The sequence below is a fragment of the Ornithodoros turicata genome, chromosome 5 (genome assembly GCF_037126465.1).
Source record: "Ornithodoros turicata isolate Travis chromosome 5, ASM3712646v1, whole genome shotgun sequence".
Classification (NCBI taxonomy): Eukaryota; Metazoa; Arthropoda; class Arachnida; order Ixodida; family Argasidae; genus Ornithodoros; species Ornithodoros turicata.
In genome coordinates, this window is record NC_088205.1 from 16566121 (window position 1) to 16586129 (window position 20009).

The following is a 20009-nucleotide window of genomic DNA, read 5'->3' on the forward strand; positions in this document are numbered from 1 at the left end:
GTTCCACCTCCTGCTGTTGTTTTTTCAATATTTCGAAATTATCTCAGCTAAGAAATGCATTGCAACTGGAACCCTGTTCAGATGTTTAGGAATCCGTACAATCTTTTCTGAACGAGTTCGTATTGCAAGTACACAAGACGAGAGCCTCCACGGAGAACTTTTCTCGGCGGAGCCATCCTGGCGAATGGCTTGGCGTCTTGTGCTTTCCACTCCCACAACCTGCATCACCACACCTCACGTGATACCCAACGTCGGATAACGCCACCTTCGCTGCGCGCTTCTTCCGTGACTCGCCGCGCCGCGATATCTGGGACGCACGGCGCACGCACGCTACCCGATGCTAAACTACGCATGTATACACACACACACACACACACATACATTGGACAATGATGATGTGGGCGACTAGAGTGCACGGCTGTCACAGTGAAAGCTCATTTCATAGTCTTCATACTCTATGTTGCTTTCGTAGCTTTTCTTGTTGTCATATCTTAGTGTAATCAACTGTCGTGGACCAATTGTAAGCATGCGTATTCACTTGGGTACGAAACCGTTGAAGGGCACCATCCAATCTTCAACTTACGTTTCTGATGAGCTTTCTTAATCTGTATTCGTGTCTGTACGCTGATCGCAGCCACAGTTCCTTCCCGGTGCTAACATGGAAATAAAGAAGCATCATCCTCATCAGCCATCAACATCTCAGAACTGCAAGCATCACGTTCATCTTCGAGAGTACCAAGCATTATCACGCAGCAAAATGCCTCAAAATTCAGCAGCGCAGAACGAGTGTTCTAGGGGAGCTCCACCATATCACATATGTGGTACTGTATTGAGCTAAAAACCGTGGCTTCGAAACGACCACCTGATATTTTACTATTTATCGCGGAATAATAACGCCCGAAACCTAGCGTTATGCGGACGTAATTACGGTTACTTGGGCGACACGAAACGACGTACCCGTCCGGCGTCCGTAGAAAGCCGTAAATCAGACACAAATTACGGGCACGGCGTTCCCTTGCTCCTGTGGCATAATGACAACGCTATCGGAGCGTTTATAATTGCGAGGCTGGGGAGTTTTCGCGTAGAATGCTTACAAAGACCTCGCTCGGAGTGGTCGATACTATTACTGATGCTATACCCGAAAGATTCCACTATTCGGACGTAAATTAAGCAAGGGGAGATGAGGAGCTCCGCCATCATCGGCATTAACAAAATGGCAGAAGACAAATGTGGAGCAGATACTATAATACTACCGACCGTTTCTGCCCATGTTTAATTACATTAATTGCACATAAATCACATATTTCCTCTTTCCTTTTTTCTTGTCTTTCTTTTTGTTTTATTTTGTATTTTTATGTACTTATTGCGACTGCGTCAAATTAGGATAATTTGAACAGATTTAAGCAATACCCGATAGAGCTAGCCGCTGTCGTCTGCTAAGTATATGTATACTGCACCGACATTTTCCCTCGTCCCGTTTCGCAGATCAAAATAACGATGTTTCGCATTGAGGACTAACTCGATAACGAGAAACTGGGGGTTTAACTGTTTTCGTCGCTCGCTGGGAGATATGGAGTGTTACTATATCCGAAGGACTCTCCGAAAACGGTACCGTACGGGGAGCCGTCGTATGAAAGATCAGCAAAGGTGATGCCTTCATGCCTTCATGAAGCCATGGTGATTCCAAAGCAATTAGACGACTGCCTCATCGTGGTGTCGGAACAGTTAATGTGAATTCCAGAGACTACGACAAAACACGCATACAGACAACAAAACCGAGACACGACACGAGCTCCACTATCAAATTGTTTACTCTGACAATCTCCCCTCTGGGAAACTTGTAAGTGTTTGTGTCAGGGTAAACTTTTTTGCGTCAGAATAAACAAGTTGATGTTAGAGCTCGTGTCGTCTCGGTTTTGTTGCTTACGCGTGCGTTTCTGTTCCAGGTTTTATCGTAGTCATGTACCAACTGCCCATTTCTGCAATTTTAGTGAACTCCAGAGAGCCGTCTGCATTTGGGTACGATTTTTCAAACGACGTGCCCGGCGCAAATCTACAAACGAACTACGAATGAGAAGGACTAAATGTGAATGAGACGGAATAAACCATGAATCAGATGTACTAAATTTGAGTGAAAGGGAGTACATAAGTAAATGTAAACAAGAGTGAAGTGGAGTAAGTATAAATAAGAGATGGTAAATATGTCTGAAAGGGAGTAAGCATGAATCAGCGGGAGTAAGTATGAGTGACAAGGAGTAAGTACGAATAAGGGGGAGTACACGTGAGTGAAAGGGAGTAAGCGTGGATAAGGGAGAGTAAGTATAAGAAGAAGTCAACGAAACTTATAGGGAGTACACATGAATAAGAGGGAGAAACACGAGTAACAGAGAACAACTATTAAGGACACCATGTGACAGTCAGGACTGTGGACTCAATTGTGTTTGGGACTTTGCAGTGGTTTGCTCGGCTTGTCGGTGGGGCGCATTGACTTGACTCCCTGTTTGAGGATTGGTTTACCTAGGTTTGACGAGGGACACAAAAAGACTCAACGAAAACCAGAAAAGATAAATAACTTGATGATGACGAAGAGAAAATGGTCACGAGGGCTGAGCACCAGGTAGGTTGGAACAAGAAGCGGCGGCAGATTCCTTCCTTCGTTTCGATTCCCCCTTTTTTCTTTCTCCTCCCTTTTCGTTTTCCCCTTCCCCCTTCCCCTTTTTCCTTTTTTTTCGGAATAGCCTGCCGGCCCTTTGCCTGGCTAACCTTTCCTTCATTTTTTTCTTAATAAATATATCCCCCCCCCCCCCCGGCGGCAGATAGAGGCCGATGGAGAAGGACTGTGGGCGTCGTGGAAGAACCAGTTGAGAAAGGCAGTTTCAATCTCTAAATAAGTCTCTGTCCACGTCGCTAGGCACAAGATCACGTCACCTTCTGGTGCTGTCTCATTTGCAAAGACCACTACTCCTGCCCGCTGGTGTGCGGGTTGCGGGTATTGCTTTTATTACATGCGTTGAATTGACTGTATGAACCGAGTCTTCAGACGCGCAGCCTTTAGTCAGATGTATTCCGGAATATAAATTTATTATCAGTACTTCATTTCATTAGTGCTACGGAGGGAACACTCCGTGCGCCGCCCACTGTAAATGTCACGTGACTCTGCCCTCACCGTTCGTGTTAGCACCCTCTGAACCAACATATTGCATTCACTGATTCTATGATGACACAAACCTGAGTGCGTGGACAAATGACGAAACAGCGATAGAAAGTAATTTTATTTGCTACGGCTTCATCTATAAACTGCAACGCGGTTGCTCGCCACAAGTACGTAGAAACTCCGAATTGAAGACACCCAAGATATCAAATCCCCGAATCAATATTCCGTCATCATTTTTCCTCAGAAACTATCCCACCATCTCGCAACTCCGCGTAGCTGAGAAAAAGTAGGATTAAAAAGATGGCGTTCAGCGAAGAAGTGCACGAACGCCATTTTGAGAACTCCTCCCTAACAGGTTGAGCTCGCATCGGAGGAAAACACACCTGCAGCGGACATGCTCGATACAAGACCCTGCATGAAATCGATCATACACACAGAAGAGGTACATTCCGTCCTCCCGAGAAAAAATCAACTCGATGCGCTCACAGCAAATATTTGTAAGGCGTATTGCGCGCTATGGAACATCTTGCGGAACCAGGAAATGACATTTGTCTTCTCTCTTTTCCTGCTGTTTGTTCAATTTTCTGAAGTGTTCCTTTCTTTTTTTGCTTTTTTTTGTCATGCCTTGTCTAGGGAAGCACACGGGCAACACATGGACGACGATATCGATTTTTTAGGGTCTGATATTTCGATTATTTGCTCAATACAGGATGTTGTAAAGCACGTACCCCTATAAATATCAAACTCCCAAGTTGACGAAAGCTTGAAAGAATAGTTTCGAAAGAATTTATTCGGCATCAAGCTTTCCTCTCTCCCTCTCGATTTTCTCTCTAAGTTGCATGAAGATTTAAACAGACACTCTGGAGGCTATCGACTGATTTTGAGATTAATGGTGTCGTCGACTGTAAGTTACGCGCAGATGAGAAACGCGAAATTTCATGCAGGAGAGCACCAGAGTTTTTGAGATAAACTCCATGTTTATATCAAAGTTTTCATATTTCAGATTTTTACTCAAGGTTTTATAATACACTTACGCGCAACAACATTTCCGCTTCTGACTGACGCACCCATGAGCTAATTACCTTCCATCCCCGGGGAAAGTAACGAGGGTTCGCGACCAAAGTAACTGTGAGAGAGGACTGTTTTGAGGTGCGCGGTGCAAACGTAAGCAGTACGTTTCTCTGATGGGTGTCGCAAGACTCGCAATTGCTTGTATGGACAGCAACTGGAAATTGCTGAGAGTGATGTCAGCGGCACCGAGAGCTCCGGCTATCGAACTCAGTTATAAATAATTGGCTGTGAATTTCATCGGAATATCCTGCACGGTGAACCTGAGCGTCATAAAAAAGCTTGTGACGGAGTTTTGCTGACAAATATTGTTCTTCCTTCTGCGTACCGTTCACTACAATTGATTTTCTGGACAATGTAGTACATCGGTCCTCACTTTGAGGCTCATGATTACAATACATTACAATATTTACATGAAATTACCGCGAGCAATGAGGTAGATGGTGGTGGTGGGGGTAGGGTATCGATGAAACAGCCAATCGTCATCCTCAAAATAAAGTATAGTTGTTGTTACCAGAAGGTCCAACGAACGTTTCAGTATTCTTCGCTGCGTCCGCTGTGCCGATAATGTTGTCTGGTACGGAGAGTACGGGTAGCGAATATTGCCAAAATAGATTAGCAAAGATAGTCAGCCTGTAGGACCAGCGGTCAGGATTGGACGACGGCTTTCACTCCAGCACTACAACGCAATACACGTAGCCTCTACTTGTTTGTGGCAGCTCCACGGCAATTCCTAAGCACTGGGAGGTGGCGCTTCGAAACCAGCAGCTGTGTTGTATCACGTTTTCCGATAGACTTTTCTCCTTGAAGTCTGGCCAAGACGCATACTAGCACTGCTGCCTGCAATTCCTTTCTGGCGTCCTCTCTTACCGTGTCGCGTTTGTACACGGATCATAGCCACAGTTGCTTCGCGGTGCTAAACGGAATAAAAACGCCGTATATATTTATCTCAGATCCCCCTCAATGCCGAAGCGCGGCGCGGCCAAAACGAAGCGAAAGTTAGCGAGAAAGCAGCGAAGCAAGATTAGCGAGATCGAAACCGAAACCGCCTGCAGCAGAAGGGATAACACACACATACACATAGTATGCCCCCGCCAGGAACAGCGGATGTTTGCACAGATCGTCTCCTTTCCCTGCTTTTGGTGAAGAAAAATAAAAGGACAGAAAGGAGCCATAAGTTGACGAGGAAACGAGAGACAGAAGCGAACAGAGCGAGTTCGGTGGACCGGAAAATAGACGATAATGGCGGGATTCACGCAAGAAGAAACCGCAGCTTGTCCTAGGCCTTTTTTTTTTCCTTTTGTACAGAAGGACATAATGAAAGTACACCAGTGTCCTCGTTGCTTGTTGCTGCCACGCGTAATTTACTGCTGTTGGCATCAGCTCTTTATTGAGGTTATGTGGTGAACAACAATGGGATGTAGCTAACGACTGTATGGGTCGCGTCCACACGCAAATGATTCTTTTCTGCTTCGCCATGTGTCTTGTTATGAAGTTCTCAGCTTCATTGTGTGTAGTGTTGCTCGGATGATGTGTGTTTGTCCAGAGGGCTATAAACCAATGTGTACCAAAGGATGACATCTCGATCCCTCCTCTCCCTATTTCGCGTCCCAGGAAGTCCCAGAGTCGTCTGTTTCAACTAGTCGCAGCAGGCGACTTCTCTTTGGGTGTAGTAGGTGCGCAGTTGTAGGTACGGGCAGACGATACATGGCAACGTTTCCAACACTGACCCGTCTCAGGAAAACAATCCGAAGCAGGCGTGGTGAGATTAAGCTTATCAAGAAATGGAACACTGCATATATTTCCATAAAGACGCGACAGGGCGCACAATGCGATACAAACAGGGTGATATCTTTTTGCTGAAGGGATTCTTGAAGCTCCCCGGTGTGAGATCTTATCGTTGGCTCTTGACCAACAAGCGGGTGCTGCGCGCACAGGCAAAACCGCTGGAGGTGATGTTACAAGGATGCCGGCGGTGCTTTTGTTTTTAACTATACATTGAACCCCTTGAACAAAACATGAGAAGAAACCAAACCAGAACCAAACTTCCACAAACTTCGACATTAACACTTCGTCGAAGCCGCCCCGCAACCTCAACGCTACCAAAAACACGTGAAACAGCGGACGACACCCACTTCGGTGCTTATCCATTTTTCAGCACCGCCATAAACTTCTCGAAACGTCCACTACCTTTTCCTGGCGCTTCTAGGTAAATAAAAAAACATAAAAAACGAAGCGAAATCGTAAGATATACCCTCAGGAGCCACACCACAACACGTAGAAAATGGCTCCCTCGAGTTCATATTTCAACGGAACTACGCAACTCTTAAACTCTTAAATCTACGCTCACTCCTTAAGATCAAATCTTTCCACCAAAAGCCATCCAACAACCCCAGCTCGGCGTCACAGACTGCTGCTTCCATGTGTCACATAGGAAGCACACGAAGGGTGTACATAAAAAATAAAAAAAACACGATGTACCTAATATTTATAAATATGTGTATATAAAGAAATAGTCCTTTCCAGTACTGAAAGTGGGGGAAGAAACCGCGTTAAGTGGAAACGACCATTAACTCAATTGCATCCGGGAAGAATCGTCCTAGGGCGCAGAAAGTCTATAAAACAGCGATGTTTTATGCAGGTGTGAAACAACCACTTCTACCCAAAGGTTTTCCCAAATGCGCGCAACTCCCTTATGGGGAACTTAAGGGAAAACATACTTCGTAGAAAGAACAGATGGGGAAGAAGTGTTACATGGTGGTCACATCCGCGACCAAAATTGTGTGTAAACTAAATTAGACACCACGAATAGTGCCAACAGGAAAGCACATACAGGTTCCGTGTGCGCAACATTAAGAATTTGTGCGTGCTGTAGCTGGGTTTGTTAGAGCGTGTGCTCATGCCGAGCTAAGCATGCAGGCAGGGCGTTACAATTTTACGAGTTTTCTAATGGGCTGTTAGTGCCCTCAAGGATCCTGCGAATATGTGGCAGTAAAATGTCGTTAAGAACTTGCCAGAATTTCAACGTTGTCTTACTCGCAGATTGTTTCGCGCGGTGGTTGCCCTTTGTTAAAGCTCTGTTAAAGCGAGCTAACGTACTGTAGATATCAGGAGAATGCCAAGGAGCTGCAAGAATTCAATGTTTGAGAGTAAATTGCTTAGTAACTGCGGTTGAAGACCACATGTCCGTGTGTTTTATCTGCGACCAGTGGTTAAATATACTATGCATGCATCGTGCATGGACATGTTGCGCGTTTTTGAAGTGTGGATAGTCTTATAGTGGATTGAGCGGTATCCATTTTGCGTACGCACACGATAAGATCTCACATGTTCAACGTCCGACGGAGCGAAAACGCGTTTTAGCATGCAGAATTTCTGCCCGTAAACTCTTTCCGCAAAAGCTCTCGACGCAAGAGTCACGAAGCAGCCGTCTGGAACTAAGTTGCACGACAAAGAACGCGGAAATGCAATAACAACTGACAAGACGCTGTTAAACGAGAATTTGTTTTGTAATGTGCGCCGTTATTAGTGGGTTTTACTGCATCGTACGCTATCGCCTTCGCGTACGTAAGGGGTATGCGTGGTGGTACTGCGCACTGAGCGAAGCTCTCTTTATGTTACTTGAATTGGATTGGTGAAAAAGGGAAGAAAATGAACGACTTACTACTATACTAGAGACCTGGACATTCGCAAAGCTGTCAGCACCGGGGTGGTAGTTCTGGCAATCGCCGCTTCGCTATGGGATTTGGCGCCAGCTAGTACAATTTGTTATCACGTGACTTGCTGAAACAGCGGCGGCAATGCGTGGTGGGCTGTGTTGACAACAACGAAGAGGTACGGAAGAGAGCCGCGCGTGCTTAGCAACAGCCTATGTAGCCCTGTGTAGCAGACGAACGACGGTGGCGATGATGATAATAGTCTACATGTCATTTCCTTTCCCCAATAATGCCATGTGGCACATGCAGCGGCCACTAGCGTAACTAACGCATGACCCGGCTCTCTCGTAGGTGACTGCCGTTTGTCCAGGTCTCTAGTACATAATAGGTCGAGAGAAAATGATAGAGCATGCATCGCAGAAAGTTCGTTGCGCGTGCGCATGCGCGAGCCAAAGTCAGAAAAGGTACGTGTCAAATATGACAGCAAATTAACAGCAGCGTGGACCTTAACTGTGCCCCAGTCAGATCGTTTTACATGTAATGTTATCGCACAATACGGTAATTTGATTCCCATATTGGCACTGGATATCGTAACGGGATAATTACTTTTCTGCGCGTCAGCGCCTGCTCATTATTCGCGTAGGTGAAGGTGAACCGGATTATTAACGAGCTCGTTTTTTCCGCGCCTGATGAAAGTGCCGGGCTCAGAGGATTTCTAATGGGATGTAGCTCAAAGCCGGCAAGTGAAACCCCCCGATGAAAATGGGAGATGTATCGTTTCGTCATAAAATAACTAGTTTTATGGGTGCTTCTACAACGTAAATACCACTGCAACAGATGTCGCATGAGCGGCGTGAAGAGGACAGCAGGGAGGAGTCACTCTTAAAAATGAACTTCACCGCATAGCACGCTCTTAGCCAACCATAGCCTCGAATGACATCGTTCTCTCCCCTGATTTGCTGGAAACGGGAGGCGTACGCCATTTTTGTGACAATTATTAACTGCATAAGTGTTACAAAAAAAAGGCGTACACCTCCCGTTTTCAACAAATCACGGGCGAGAACGATGTCATTCGAGGTTATGGTTGGCTAGGAGCGTGCTATGCGGTGAAGTTCATTTTTAAGAGTGAGTGGGGTACAGGAGGGCTTAGTCTATATCCTGGGCCGACAATCGTCTGGAAAGCCAGCGAGAAAAGCTCGAGAAAACCTCAGACAGCACAGCCGGTGCCGGGATTCGAACCCGCGTGCATCTTTGATGAGTGACATATTGGTCGATGCACGCGCGAGTGTATTAAGCGTTTACGGAATCATGTTTCTCCGGGTAGTGATAGTACCAATGTAAAACTGTTGAAGCTAACTTTACCGTAAATAGCTGATATTCTTGCAGATCTCTTTAACCAGTCTCTTAAGTTAGCTCAGCTACCACGTGACTGCATGCCACGCCAATGTCGTCCCAATCCATAAGAGCGGGCCTCCAAACAAGGTAGAAACTTATAGGCCCATTTCATTGACTTCAGTTGTATGTAAACTTCTTGAACATATAATCTGTTCTAGTGTCATGAATTATTTGGAACTCGACAATATCTTGTGCAGTTGCCAGCATGGATTTCGTAAAAACGTTTCATGTATTTCTCAACTGTTCGAATTTTCCACAGATCTTCATACTTGTTTACACGAACACTCGCAAACTGATGCTGTGTTTATTGACCTCCGAAAGGCGTTTGACAAAGTTCCTCATCAAGGTCTTTTATTTAAACTAAGAAATCTCCGAATTAATAACAAAGTTGTTAACTGGGTGGGAGCATTCCTGACTGATCGTACGCAATGCGTCATTTTAGATAACGTTACTTCTTCCCCCGTTTCAGTCCAATCAGGCGTCCCACAAGGCTCAGTCCTTGGTCCAATTTTGTTTCTACTCTACGTATATAAATGATTTGCCTACTTGCGTTTCTTCGAAGAGTAGACTATGCGCCGATGATTGTGTCGTACATATAGACACGTAAATTGTACTGAGGACGGCTTACTGCTTCAAACAGACCTTGATAACATCAATAGATGGTGTATGGACTGGAAAATGGAAATTCATGTCTCAAAAACCAAACACGTTTCATTTACTACAACAAAATATGCAGTTGCAAAGAGCTACAGTATAGGTGGTAATCCCATAGAAAAAGTTTCCTCCTTTAAATACTTGGGGGTTACCTTTTCCAGTGATCTCTCTTGGTACGACCGTATAAATTCTATTACAGCAAAGCCAAACTCTGAGCTGGGCTTTCTCAAACGGCATCTTTATTTAGCATCTCCTGAGGTCAAACTCATAGCTTATAAGGCGCTAGGTCGCCCCTCTCCGAAATACGCATCGTTGCTCTGGAACCCATATCAAAACTACCTCATAAATCAAGTTGAGATTATTCAAAACAGAGCCGCAAGATTCGCTGTTCGTGATTATTCTAGGTCAACGAGTGTGACTGCATTAAAAAACAGACTAGACTTACCACAATTACACCTACGAAGTAAGATAGACAGGCTCTGTTTTTTCTTTAAATTTCTCCAGGCAAATAATAGCCCGGGTTTCACTCCTTCATAAGCATAAATACACCGTTTCATCAGCCACGACATGTTGCACAATTCTATCTTCCCAGGGCGACCACTAACCGTTTTCGCTTTTCCCCTTTGTTGTCTGCTATTTCAGACTGGAATGCTCTTCCCCAAGAAATTAAACTCCTAACTGACATAGTAACTTTTCGTAAACAATGTGAATTGCGCATTCAGTAACCGAGGCCGTGAATACATATGTATACAGGGTGTTTGCTCTAACGCGTCCAGAAATTTTATTTAAAGCGAGCGATAAAAGAGAAACGAGCGGTACTTTTCAGCTACTTGACTAAGAAACAGGTGCTACTAGTCAAGCAGTACATGTTTCTTACTCAGGCAGCAGAAAAGTACCACTTGCTTGTCTTTTATCGCTCGCTTTAAATATAATTTCTGGACACGTTAGAGCAAACACCCTGTATATATTTTTTTGTTTGTGTGTGCGCGTGTTGTGGTTGTGGCACGCGAGTGTGTGCGGCTGCTGCTTTCTTTTGTTGTTGTTGTTTTTTGTTGTTCTTTTTATATATGCTGTATTCTCCCCTTATGTATCGGGTTCCGAGTTTTCGGAGTTTTCATTTAAAGTGTCAAGTTCAAGTTTCGGAAAATTCGGAGTTTCTCGGAGGATTAAAATGTCTGAAAAATGAACGGCGCCGATTTCGGAGTATTGCGGAGCAGTCATCGCAGAGACAATGCAAGGAAAGATGTGCAAAAGTGACTGGGACAAACACGATGTAATGCACGGATGTTTTAGTGCCTAGAGCTAATGAAGTAGAAACAAGCGTATTTGCACAAATTGTGACTGGTGCCCAGACTCAAAATGAGTAGCAGCCGTGACAAACACAGAACTGTTCTGTGCCAAACTAGCCCAGTACCCGGGGTCAAGTAGAGTCACTAGGGTTGAGGATACATAGAACAAATGGAACAAGTGTGTATAGTATCCTCCTTTTGGGCCATTCATGCGTACAGCGACCCTGAAGGAGGCTGACCTTTTCTTTTTTTGGTAGTTGTGAATCAGTTTGAAGTCGAAAACTAGGTGTGGAAGAAGGGGGACAAAGGAGAAGGAAACGGGAAAAACCTCAAGGCCGCCCCGTGGGCGTTGTAAAAATCTGAGTTTATCTGATAAATCCGACGTTTTGCAAAAAACATCGGAGGGAGTTTTACAGAGTCTATCGGATAAATCCGAAACGTCGGAAGCCTACAATACCCCAGTAGGGGTGCTTAAGGTGACAAATAATGAAATGAAATGAAAATGAAGGCGACCATCGTAACCACTACAGCTGGTTGAAAAGGTAGTTGACGAATATCTGTGTCAATACAGAGTGCTAGTAGACCATTGATAGCGTGGCTACCGAAGTACCTTGTCTGCCGCATCCAATCAACGGATAATATTCTGAGTCATGCAAGCTGCCGTTGGTTTTGGTATATATACGATAACTTCATAGTGTCGTTATCGACTGCCTTACTGGGTCCTGCACGCAACGCAGGGAAACATCCCACATCATCATCATCCATTCATCTATGTTGTTGTTGTTGTTGTTGTCTTACTGGCACTCTCTAATATGACCTTGTTGTTATGTAGAGCTTCTGTTTTTCTGCGTGTGCACCGATACACTAGTCATGGTGCTGTATTACGTAGCATAATTCGCGGAAGTGCGACTGCGTGTCGACTCTTTGTCCTGCATGAATATCTCAGTGGATATCCCATGTAATGCTGTTCCGTCACAACGCGTTAATTATTTTGCCCGTCAGACCACATTAATTTTGGACATGGTGCATAATATACCTTTCCTTTTAATAAATTTATATCCCCCCCCTCGTAATATGTAGTTTCCTTTGACACGGGATGCCCTCATTCATAATCGCCTGTGCTTGGAGGTTGCCTAGCTAACGTTCCGTTGGTTGTGTTAGACAAAGGGGGAGGGGGGGGCACTGATTAGATAAAAGCCAAAGTTGGCTGTAGACACACCACACGCTGATGAGATAGCATCATAAATGTCATTCAGCCGAAAATTGTTATTTTTTAAACAACATAGAGCACTGGTCGAACTTAAACTGAGCGTCACAGTTGCGTAGCGTTGTAAGGTGTGCTTTTCCTGAAAGCTGGGTGTGTAGTGCAGAAAAGACACATTGCCATGACCGTTTTTTCTTCTTTTGATTATGTATTGTCTACACTACTCTCTTAAAAATGAGGGGGGGGGGTGTCGAGGTAGCTTGCCGTTGTTGGCCGCACTCAAGTGGGCATCGTCACGACTATAGCCAAAAAAAAGGAAAAGAAGGTGGGAGAAAGGGGAGTTGAGCTCTTCAAAGTGATGTAGAAGCAGGATGACCGGTACTGATGGGACAGAAGCACACTGTAGGTGAGAGGTGCACTAGAGTGGCCTCTCCGCTAGGCCCGTTGCTTGGAGAAAGCGCACGAGGCCGCGAGTTTTTGAAAGTCGTTCCGCACAAGAACCTTCGGGGAAGAGGACGTCCGTCAGTATACCAGGCCTGGCGTGGGGAAGGTGGGTTTCCCGCATGGCATGGTATGCACGGCATTCTGTCAGGATATGCGCAATTGTCTCCGGATGATTACAGTGTCCGCAACTGGAGTCCTCCCTGGAGCCGATCTTGCACAGTTGCGAGTTCGTGAACGCTGATCCTGTGCGTAATCGATGGAGCATTGTCTGCATACCACGGGGAAGATCTTTCGTGGGAAAAGAGGGTCGGTGATTCTGCATGATGTCCTGTATGCCAGGGTGACGCACCTCAACTAGCTGTTTGACGACCATGAGTCTGTCAGTGTCGGCCGGGACTGCTAAGGATGGGCTGCAGCTGTTGTGTGCTGAGGAAGCTAGCTGGTCCGCTCGTTCGTTGCCTCTGATGCCGACATGAGATGGGATCCATTGGAGCGTAAGCTCACCTCCGGTTAGCCTATGCTGGGCACACGATCTCCTTATACATCGGGCCAGAATGCTACCACACATGGGGTTTATCACGTTGTTGAGGGCACTTCTGGAGTCCGTAAGCAAGACGGCCTTAGGTATTCCGGTGACTTGAACCGCAGCAGCTGCGTGTAGCAAGGCCAGGAGTTCGGCCGTCGTAGATGAGATTGGGTAGCGAACTGATTTCCCTTGCCAGGCCTTGTTGATTGACGGGATGTAGTACGCACTGGTAGCACTTTGGGAACGGTGGTCAATGGAGCCATCCGTGAACACCAGAGTATGTGTGTGATAAACGTCGCTGATCAGGTTCTCAGCCGCCATCCTGGCCACTAGGGGGCTGGACTCGCTCTTCTTCCGTAGACCCGGGATGTGAAGCGTTGTTGCGGGCACGAACTCCCGCCACGGTGGCGTAGGTGGACTAGCTGGGAGCCGAGGAAGAGCGCCCCTGTTGGCTAGAGAGCTGGTGGCACTAGCCAGGCGTCCTAGGGATGTGTGTGTCCTCTGTTCGAGGTCGGTGAAGAGGGAATGCTTGCTGATGGATGTTGATGCATCATCCAGAAACTGGAGTCCTTTGAGCTCAGAGTGGACACTAACAGGCTTTTCCTTAGCTTCCAGGTACGTTTGAGAACGTTGGGAGACCAAGCGCAGTTCTTATGCCAGCGCGATGAAGGCGCTCAAGGGCCTGCCATTGTGTAGGCGCGAGGTCTACGTATGGCGCCACGTAGAGAATGCGTGACAAGATCAGGGCTTTGTGAAGGGTGAGCAATGACCGCGCATTGCAGCCCCATGATTTACCGCTGATTCTGCGTAGCAGGTTGAGCGTTTTCTTCCCCTTGCAGATAGTCTCGTTTACGTGCTTAGACCAGCGTAATGTGCTATCGATGGTGACACCAAGATATTTACATGACGCGCATCTTGGGATGGGAGTGTTGTTAATGCTGAGGCTGGGGAAGTCTTTGCCCACGTACTTTCCACGGGGAATGCAGACCATGCATTTTGACTACTCTGGTGATGCTTCCAGCCCTCTCGCAAGCAGCGCTGCATTGAGCCCGTTCAAGGCAATATCAGCTGTGTCACGAACTTTCTCCTTGTCCGTTCCCACAATGCGGAGGCAGATGTCGTCCGCGTAGATGGTGAGATGAAGGGCGTACGGTGTAGGGCGAATTCCTCGGTGAATCCCTGCCATGATTAGGTTGAATAGTATAGGTGATAGAACACTGCCTTGTGGGACTCCTCGCTCAAACTTCTTCACAGAGCTGATACACCCGCGGACGGAGACGTCAAACGTTCTGTTGGACAGAAAGTCACATAGGTATCCTAGAAGGCGGCCAGTGACTCGAGCTGCTTCGAGCGCAGCGAAACATGCGTTACCGAGTCGTATGCCTTCTTCACGTCAATGAAGAAAGCGAGAGCAAACTCATTGGACTCTCTCGCTTGCTTCAGGCTAGTAGCCACTTCGGCGATTGCGTCAGACGCGCTCCAGCCCTTCCGGAATGCCGTAATGTGATCTGGGAAGCAATCGCCTCGCTCCAAGACCCAAGCCAGCCTTTTGTGAATTATACGCTCCAATAATTTGCCAGCGCACGAGGTTAGGGCAATGGGACGGTAGGAGGACAGTTGGCTCGGTGGCCTCCCCGGCTTTAGGACGGGTATTACTCGAGCATGTTTCCAATCAGATGGGATGCATCCAGAGGTCCAGACGTTGTTATATAGTTGGAGCAGAGCGTCGAGTTGGTCGTCGCCTAGGTTCTTGAGCGCCTGGTTAGGGATCCCGTCCGGGCCAGCTGCACTGCGCCGCTTTAAGCCTTGGATGGCGGACTTCAGCTCGGACATCGTGAGGTCGTCGTCCGCCGGGGAACCATTTGCTCCTGTGTGGCTAGGAAAAAGGCGTTGGGCACTGCAACTTGCGACGCGAGCTAGCTCACTGGCATAGTCTTCGGCTATGTTCTTGGGCTCCCTATTTGAGGCTACCGATAAAGTGACAAGCGGGTCGACAGGCTCGGGAAGGCTTTCGATCGCTCGCAGGGTATGCCAAACCTTCGTTGTTGGAGTGTGGGCATTGAGGGACTCGCTGAACTGTCTCCATTGGGTCCGCCTTAATTTCAAGGTATACCTTCTATGGGCAGCACAGACACGCCTGTAAGCGACCCAGTCGCCCTGAAGGCCGGTTCTCAGAGCTCGTCGCTGTGCTCGTCGTCGCGCAGCACGGAGGTTGAGGTATCGGAGGTCAGGGGCAGGCATACTGGCCAGGTAGGATACTGGTTTTGAGCTATTAGCCAATGACGCCTTTACAGAGTCGAGCAAGGTATCTGCCGTGGAGCCGACCAGTCCCTCCCTGAACTTCACCCAGTTGGTAATAGTCTTCGTTTTCCTGGGGCCGTTGCTGCGACTCGGAGGCGAAAGCAGGATGGGGAAATGATCTGAACCCCATGTGTCAGGCTCGGCTTCCCACTTTAGGGTGACGTCAGGAGAGACCAGAGTCAAATCGATGGCATTTAGGTAGCGCGGCGAACGCATATATGTAGGAGAGCCGGTGTTGAGCACCACGAGGTCGCTGGAGGAGAGGTAATTGACAATGGAATTACCACGTCTGCAGTTTCGTCGACCACCCCAGAGACTGTGGCTCGCATTGAAATCTCCGCACACAATTAGGGGACCTGGACAAACGAGCCGCAGAGCCTTGAGAGACTCGACGTTGGGCGGAGCATGACCCCACTGGTATACAGATATGACTGTGACTGACTTGGAGCCGGCCCTCAGTAGACACCCTACATATTCTTCAGTTGAAGAGCAAAGGTGGGATAGGTCAATTTCAGCCTGGGCAATGGACCGTTTGACAAATAGCGATGCCCGCGGGAGGCCGTCCGCATGGTGGCCTTTGGCGCTGTAGGAGACAAACGGCGGGATCTTGAATGATGGTTGGGTAAGGCTCTCTTGTATCGCTAACACATCAAAGTCCATCTTCCGTAAAAGGAGTTTGAGGTCGGCCTGTTTATGAATCAAGCTTCTGGCATTCCATTGCAGGATGCGGGGAAGGAACGCTTTCTTGTTTCTATGTTCGGTCATAAATTGTCCGCCGATCGATGTACGAAAGCTGGTGTTGTTAACGCCTGCTGCCGGGGAGGAGCAGGGGTGCTATCACAGCTTCGAGTTGGAGGACCGATTGGATTTCTGCTAGAGCAGTACATTCAGGGACTGCCGAGACGATAGCCTTCAGTGCAGCAAAGAGAAGCTGGATGATGACCATGGGCAGGTCTGCGCCTTCTGGACGGTCTAACACCTTACGGTAGGCTGGCTGGGAATGGAGTGGGAGCGGGGGGCCGCTTTTCTTTCCATGGGGTTGTGCCGGGGAGGCATCCTTATCCTCTGGATGGTCGACAGGGCCTAGGAGGCGACGCGTGGAGGCTTCTGGGAGCGGGTTGTACACCCCTGTGTGAAAGCTTCTCCTGAGACTTTCGTGTACCCATTGCCTTAGGTTGGTTGCGACGCTTTGTGAGCCGGAGTTTAGCCTTCGCCTCTCGGTAGCTGCTATTGGAGCGAGAGCGTTCCCTGGCGATGTGTCGTTGCAACTTTAGGGATGGGCAGTCCCTTGATGTGGCGACATGACGTCCTTTGCAGTTTATGCAGGTGGGTTCAGATTCAGGGCACATCGGGCTCTCGTGGGAGGACCCGCAGTTAGGGCATATTTTCCGTCGGCTACAGCATGCAGCTACATGACCGTAGCGAAGGCAGTTGTTGCACTGAACCGTACGCGGTAGGTACTCACGAACTTGCATGGTCAGGAGGTGAAAGCTGGAGGTGAACGCGCTTAGGAGGTTTCGGCCCAAGGAACGTTAGCCTCACCGCACCAGCGTCCCGTCTTATTCTTCTGGCTGCTATTAGAGGAGGGTCGGACTTAATGGCCTCCATAATTTGGCTGTCGGAGATGGAGGTATCAACTCCCAGAAGGACGCCATAGCATGAGTTGAATGGGCGGGGCTCATAGGCACGGACAGGAAGGGAACATATGCGATTCAGCTGCAGGAAGGCTAATTTCGCAGCAGGGGCAACAACATCTACCGCTATAATGTTCCTAGCGTGATTCGGCCGAATCTCCTTAATTCTCCCAGGGAGCTCAGAAGTGACGAATTGCGAGAGCTTTAAGTGGTTGAGCTTAGCTAGGTTCGATTCCCGCTCTAGTGGCGTGAAGATGACTGTGGTTCCCTCGAGCGAGGTGATGCGTTCGATGTTGCGCTTGCTTGCCTTTCGAGCCCGTTTGACAACATCTTTGAAAGGTTGATCCTCATCGGACGACTCGAGAGTGGAGTGGTCGGTTGAAGAGGCACCTCTCTTGACAGTGTGGCTGCTCGCGGGAGAGCCAGGTTCGGAGCTGTTCGCCTCTTCAGTAGAGGAATCCATGACCTCAAGACAAGGGGCCCGCCGGGGAGCGGGCAGCTCGCCCGAGTCCAGTGCGCAGCGTCGGCTTGCAATATAGAGGATACCCAAAATAATCCCCTGACAATAGCTATGAGTAATTCGCAGGAATCAGGAGCAGCAAAATCGTACGTCCGCACGATTCGGCTTCGTCGTCGTCTCTTAAAAATGAACTTCACCGCATAGCACGCTCCTAGCCAACCAACATCTCGGATCATATCGTTATGTGCCCTGATTAGTTGAAAACGGGAGGCGTACACCTTTTTTGTGACACTTATGCTGTTCATAACTGTCACAAAAAAGGCGTACGCCTCCCGTTTTCAACAAATCGGGTCAGATAACGATATCATTCGAGGAGGTGGTTGGCTATAGGCGCGTGCTATGAAGTGAAGTTCATTTTTAAGAGTGTACTCTCTTAAAAATGATGGTGGTGGTGGTAATGGTGAAAGGGCTTGCCGTTGTCGGCCTCACGTATGTGGGCAACGTTACGACTGACGCCCTGGGGAAATGTGCGTCCTGGGCCGACTTCTAGGGGAACTGTGCCGACATATGTCTGAAAGCGTCTGAGGAAAACCCAGGAAAACCCCCAGACAGGATAGCCGGCACCGGGATTCGAACCCGGGTACCTCCCAGTCTCGACGTGACTTGGCTACTCTGGCTGGCTCTTAAAAATGAACTTCACCGCATAGCACGCTCCTAGCCAACCATCATCTCGGATGATATCGTTATCTGCCCTGATTTGTTGAAAACGGGAGGCGTACGCCTTTTTTGTGAAAATTATGAACAGCATAAGTGTCACAAAAAAGGCGTACGCCTCCCGTTTTCAACAAATCGGGGCAGATAACGATATCATTCCAAATGATGGTTGGCTAGGAGCGTGTTATGCGATGAAGTTCATTTCTAAGAGTGTAGAAGAGGAAACCCAATCACCTGCCTTACCCCTCTCATTGGATGTGCGTCATTCATTCCAGTCTTCGTTTCAAAACTGAAGTAACTTTTGCATACATGACAATACATGACATCGCATTTTATTAGCTGTAGCCATGGCCAGCCTACTCACGTGACTTCATTGCACAGTGGTTACGGATTTCCGAGCGAATTCAAACTTTGTTTTCTCGGTAACTAACCGTCTCGACTACAAGATTCAGAAGGTGGAACAACTCCGTGTTATAAACAAACCGTGTTATTTAAGACGGGGGCGATCTCTGTCAATGAAATACCGACGGAACTGCACTTTCATTGAACGGAAACGCAACGGATAACAAACTTCAAAACGCGATTGTGAATTCGCCAAGTATTCCCAACTGCAAACGCATCTAGTGAAGACACTAATGCTTACTTGTGAATGGAGGCGTGGCTATCCACGCGCTTTGCTGAGGAGCGCGGTTGCATCCGCATTTGATCTGTGCGGATTTTAAAGAGTTCGATTTTCGTCCGCAAATGAAGACGTCGCGCTGGTCCGCACCCGCGCACCACCTCTCCTCATATCATCGCGTGTACTATACTCATTCACTATACCTCACTATACTCACTATACCTCATTCGCTATACCTCACTATACTCACTATACTCATTCACTATACGTCACTATACCTCACTATACTCATTCACTATACCTCTCTATACTCACTATACCTCATTCGCTATACCTCACTATATTCACTATACTCATTCACTATACCTCACTATACTCAATATACCTCATTCGCTATACCGCCATGACCGAATGAGCGAATATTCCGGTTTCATTGCCCAGGTAACCCGCATGCCAGGTATAATACTCATCGAAGCGTTCCATTCGCAAAATATTCCAGATTCTCGGATCAGGGCAACAGAGTCTAATTACGCAGATATCATCATGAACGCGAGCTTACAAAGAGCCGCTATCTCAAAGGGGCATTCGGTAATCCTATTTCGCCTTTCTTCCACCCTGAGAGAGTTTCCGAGAGGGCATGGAATGATGCTTTCTTGAGAAAACCTTCGTTCGTACGAGACACGTGCATCGCTGATGACTTGCGCGTCAGTTAGCTGAGGTCATTCGAGGCACAATAGTGACGCCTGGTGGGGTGTAATTTCATTATGAGAACGTATGCGTGATTGAGGTCTGTGGCATGTTGATCATCTAGGCTGTGAGCTCCAAATGACTGTGAGAACTCCATTACTGATCAGTGATGTGTAGTGGGTGTGTCCAGATTATCCAGATTTC

At 47.6% G+C, this 20009-nt stretch overlaps 1 long non-coding RNA gene across 1 annotated transcript in view; it reads right to left on the reverse strand.

Moving 5' to 3' along the window:
• The window catches only part of LOC135394116 (uncharacterized), a 106001-nt gene that overhangs the window by 827 nt on the left and 85165 nt on the right, over positions 1-20009 (reverse strand). Inside the window, exon 2 of the long non-coding RNA XR_010422771.1 lies at positions 584-653. This is a non-coding gene — a long non-coding RNA (uncharacterized LOC135394116). The remainder of the gene's footprint in view (positions 1-583; positions 654-20009) is intronic.